Here is a 5992-nt window from a genome sequence, read left to right as displayed (position 1 = left end):
TATATATATATCGTTGCCGTTTTATTGGTACAGTTTAGTATAAAGACCTTCTTGTGCACTCACATAAAAGTCGAAATATAAAGTCAGCGATACTATATACTATAATTTCAATCTACGGACTCTCTATGTCATCATCGGTCGTACAAATTGTAACCACAAGTTGGAAATGGCCGATTGATTGAACAGGAAACAGAGGTAACTTTATCTTGGCACTGAAAGCACTGTATACGGTGCTGAAAAGCTCCATGGAACATGCAAATTGTGGACCAGTCGTACCAGAATTTTTATCTTTGTCTTTCTCCATTCCCTTTCCAAGCAGCTTTTCATTACTCGTTTCTCTCGGACGAGGAAAGTTCGTCATTAACCTCTAGCGTAGCCATTGCCATTTGTCACAGTGACAACTGTCAAGGAAGAAGGTAGACGTAAATTTTGAGTAGAAAAGAAAGATATAGAGGGAGAAATAGAGAATGATAGAAAGAGACGATGCGAATTTAATGATGGTTAATGGATGAATAAAAGAAAACTTAAAGAATTTATTAAAAAGATAAATAGATAGGAAGACGAGTCTCCCTTAATTTTTCTTATAAATAATAAATGAAATAATAAATGAAATAATAAAAAATTTTACAAAACATAAAAAATGAAATAATTGCCAATTATAATAGCTATATGGAACGAGATTAATTTTTTTGAAATATCTAAACGCACACATCTCAAAATAATTTTGTTGGATCATTAAAATAATTATGTAAAAATTAAAATACTATAAAAGCAAGCAATACCATAAAATTTTTTAATTGTAGCAATTATCCTGAGTTTTATTTTGCTAATTCAATTCTGAATTATTTTCAGATTATTTTCTCTGTATCTGAAAATAATTCAAATCTAACGTCAGCAAAGCGACTTCTTTCCATTTAATGATATCGAAAAATTAAAAGCAGATTGTGAAAAGTATTTTGATATCTATTTATATATTTTTTATTTTTTAATATTTGTTAAAATATTTAATTTAAATTCGTGATACTTTTCAGTTCCTCAACGTAATTAAAGTATGTGTAACAATTACGGAATATCTCGTACATGAAAATTTCGTTCGTATCTATAGAAAATCTCATTTAACCGGATGTCGTGACGATTTGTTTCCTTAGTGTCCGCATGACGTATGAATTTATCTCGTTCCACCATTAATCGTGATAAAGCGCGATGTCTACTTAATAAATTTATTGTGTCTATTCTGTAACTTTCAACGACAGTTCGGTATCGTTACATTATCGTTATGCAGCTTTTTCATGTTAAATACCCGCACAATGACGTCCCGAGCTAGTAAAATTGTCATTAAAAAGTTAAGAAATAAGCCTACTGGTATAATTACGCAGTGAACATAAGATGAAGAGTACGAAGTATAACATTCGCGAATCCGAGTCCGGAACGTGATACACGCGAACGCTTCATTAATGCCGATCGAAAGTAAAGGAAATCAATTAATAGTGATGTGCTGATTGCCGAACGCTTCACAGCTGCTTTTTACATTCACAATCAAGCGAATGATAAATCATAATGTGTTTTTTCAAATTGATTTATTCATTTTTTTTCATTTACATAGTGATGAGAATGTATTTTATTGATAAAAAACAAAAAGTTTTTACTGTTACGCTTTTATGATTAGAGTAACGATGAAAATAAAGTTTGACAATATAGCACTCAATCGTAATTAATAATTACGGCAATTATTTCTTTTTAAGAATATGAATTTAAATTGCATAAGCGAGAGATATTTAAGATAGCTAATACAGTGAGTGCAAAAAGTATTCGTACAGGGGAGATGTCTTTAAAAAAAAAATCTTATTTTTAGGAAACATTAATTATTAATAATTCATCAATAAAGAACAAAATTTGATTGTATTTATCTGAAAATTATTTTACCTAAAAAGATGTGTAATAATTAACTCGGTGTCATTTTGAATATGTCATATAATACTCGGCTTTTTCCAAAACTTTTTCATCCTTTCAATCCTTTTTTTCATATTGCTTATAACTGTTTAATAAAGATACATACATTTACTTAATATTGTTATATTTCTTAATGTTTGATGTTTTGATTTAAAAAAATTATTTTAATATGTTATTCATTTTTATCAAAGTAATGAGCAATCGAAGTTCGATATATCACACTCAATTATATTGTTCTTGTAATGTCGCATCTCAAAGGTTAAAGTACACTATTATTTTAATAATAAGCAAAAAATGAAAAACTATTATTTTGACATACAAAAAGTATTCGTACAATCAAGATGTTTAACTTGTAAGGGTTTAACTTTTAAAATCATGAACACGTTTATTTTGTAAAGCTTTTTCGTTTATATTAGAGAAGTACTTATTGTTAATAAATTATTAATACTAATTAATGTATATATATATATATATATATTCTTGTACAAAAAATTTTAATAAAAATTTTAATTAAAATTTTAATAAAAATTTCCTTTCTATAAATATTTGCTTGCTATGGGAAGATATAGAATCGAGACATTATTACATATATAATTTATTCACATAAAATATGTAGTTATTTATTGGTCAGTAATATGCATTTTATTTCAGAGACATAATACAATAACGAAAGCTGTAGTTATATTTATATCAAAATATATTTTCTAATACTATAACAATGTATCTATCGATAAATGCCGTTCTCTTTTTCTCAGACATTGTCTTCTTTTTTAGGGCGTCCAGAGTTTCGGAGAATCTTCCAAATTTTTTATTTTGGCTCTTGTCCCGCGTTATTCTGTATTCATCTTGATTTATAACGGCTGCAGTAATCTTTAAGCTCTATAAAGAAACTGGCCAATCACAGTTGAGAAGAATAATCGATTGTATATGATTGGTCCATTTCTTATATTAAATTAGTACTAATTAGATGTGAAATAATTGTTCGTTTAATATTCTGATCAATTTTATTAACCTATATGCATTTTTATATGCGTTCGGCATTTCAAGCGAAATATACGGAGTCTTTAGCCTGTAAGTTTTAGTTTTGAAAATTTTGATGGCAACTATAATATGAATATAATAGAGAAATACCAATACATCGATATTTATATACTCGCGCGTATTATTACGGTTGTTATAAAATCTTTCATCTTAAAATGTTAATGTTTTTTTTTTTCTATAGACTAGCACAAGAATAAAAAATTATAACTTATTTAAATTTCAGTGCATTTATGGAATCGTTTTAATATATCAAATTCATCGTCATTAAGCCTATAAGAACACTAAAATTATTCAAAAATTGTTTACTTATTAAAATCTTATTTTCGAATTTTAAGTTTAAGACAATTCATATATAATTAAAACAATATAATTAATCACGTTAATATTTTAAAGTGCTAAAGGGATTTAATATTCTTTTATTGCCAAAAGGTCTTTTTATAGATATATTATACATACAGCCAACATAAAACTAACTTAATATCCTCGATATTTCCAGAGAAATGATACATCTCTCGACTACTCTCGAGTATCCCGCGAGGAAGTTAAATTCATAGCAGTTTCGCTGTTCACAGAGCGGTTGGGAGAGTCTCTCGAGCTCCGATCAGCTCGAATCGTGATACACCGATCCATACTGCGATCTCATCCGGTCGTCGACGCTTTAGAATAGAAGGTGAAGTATAGGAAAGGCGACGACGGCGCGGTGGCGATTCCGTTTCGCAGACACGCTGCGCCGTAAGCCCGGAAAGCCGTTTCCGACCGGCGGAATTGGCAGAGAGCATCGGGGGAACATCAATAGTCAGCCTCGCGGCCGTCAATCGGTCGTCGGTCGTCGCACGTAATACACTCGCGAGTCGTGCGCGCGATGCCGGTTCTCGGCCGTTTCCGGCCAGGCTCGGCCGGCCCCGACCGCCAACATTGTCCCGCGTTGTCAGTTCGCGACGAGCTATCGTGATGGGAGTTCGTCGCGCGCGCGCGGCAATTCGTATGGTTAGCGGGAAAATGTGACGGTTTTCGAATAGTCAGGTGAATCGAATCTAGAAAAACGTCAAGTGCGTGTGCTGTCACTCTCCTTTCAAACGAGGAGAAAGACAGGTGTTCGTTCGTCTCTAGTGAGTGATTCGCGAGTTCGATCATTCAATATTCGATTGTCTTGCTTGTAGCGTGCACTTCCTCGCATAGGAAGGATTCTTTTATGTATATCGGCATTGATTCTGATTGCGAATCTATAGAAAGGAGGAGGTAAGCACGAGATTTGTAATATTCCCTTAAAGGAATTTAATACTGTAAATATTATATTGGTTAGTGATTGATTATAAATAATTATTTAGGTATTAAAAGTACTAACAGTCGTGCTTTAATGTTTAAAATAAGTAATCAATTATTAATCAATTTTATACTTATAGTATTACATTTTTTTAAGAGTTAGATGAAGAATAGCAGTAATAGGAGAGCTGTATTGTGAGATAATTTATCGTTTGACGATTCGAATATTGCGACCGTGTTCATCCTTTATTGCATTTGCAGAAGCTTTAATTAAACGTGCGATTTGAAATAAATAATCTTAAAAGATTTTTAACATTGCTGTTTAATTTATATGTACGTAATATTCCATTTAAATATGACGTAATGATTAAATTTACGACACGGAAGCATAACATAAATTCTGTTGAAATTCTCTTAAGCATAATATAAATCTGCCGCGTTAAAGTGTTCCATAAAATGTAACACAAGGAATGTGCTCCAATGTGCGAAGGAGCGGCGGCGGTATCGTTCGTCTCGAAAATTCGGCGAATGTCATCGCGCGAAATTGGAATATATTTTATTTTCAGAGTTTTCATTCAATCCTCACGAGATTAATGCAATCCATGAACCAGACACGTGCAGTGCGAAAGATTTCAAACTTAATATTTGCAGTATATCAGATAGAATAACGATGCTTGAATCTTTTATTGCAATATTTCTATTCATATATGTTTCGCGTATTCCGCTTTTCAAATAATATATCGGAAAAATATACAATTAAATCAGAATAAACTAAAAAATATATACATAAATATGAATGAAAATATTATCAAAGATAAAAAGATGTTAAGATAATTAATGGCTCGCGCATTGGCATTCTTCAATTGATTTCTTATAATTTTAACTTTTCATCTCAATGGTGTGTGTATATATACATATATACAGGATGTCCCGAAAGTTTTTGCCAATCGCTTTTGTGTAGATAGAGCGGACTAAATTGAGTCGAACAGTTCTTTACCATTTTACAATTGTCATAATAGTTAACAAGATATTAATTATTAAAAATTGTCGATTGATCTTGAATTTTTTACTCAAATAACCTAAATAAAATGAACTTTACAGAAAAACTGCAAGAGACAAAAATCATTTATTTTCTTCTCATAAAACTCTAAGAATTTTTTCAGAATTTTTTATTCAACTTTTTAGTACAGCATTTTCTTATTTTTAATGCGAGAAAATACAGTATTAAAAAGTTCTGAAAATATTCTGAAAAATTCTCAGAACTTCATGAGAAGAAAATAAATGATTTTTGTCTCTTGCAACTTTTCTATAAAGTTGATATTTGAGTAAAAAATTATTCAAGACTAATATTTGTAGTAATTAATATCTTGTTAATTACTGCGAAAATTGCAAAATAGTAGAGGACTTTTTGACTCAGTTTAGTCCGCTCTATCTACACAAAAGCGATTGGCAAAAACTTTCGGGACACCCTGTACACACACACACACACACACACACACACACACACACACACACACACACACACACACACACACACACACACACACACACACACACACACACACACACACACACACACACACACACACACACACACACACACACACACACACACACACACACACACACACACACACACACACACACACGTACGTACATACGACTACGTACACTACGACTACGACACGTACGTAACGACGACTACGTAACGACGTAACGACACGTAACTAACGTAACG

This window comes from Atta cephalotes (genome assembly GCF_000143395.1).
Source record: "Atta cephalotes unplaced genomic scaffold scaffold00045, whole genome shotgun sequence".
NCBI classification, from domain to species: Eukaryota; Metazoa; Arthropoda; class Insecta; order Hymenoptera; family Formicidae; genus Atta; species Atta cephalotes.
Note: the sequence above shows the minus strand (reverse complement) of the source record.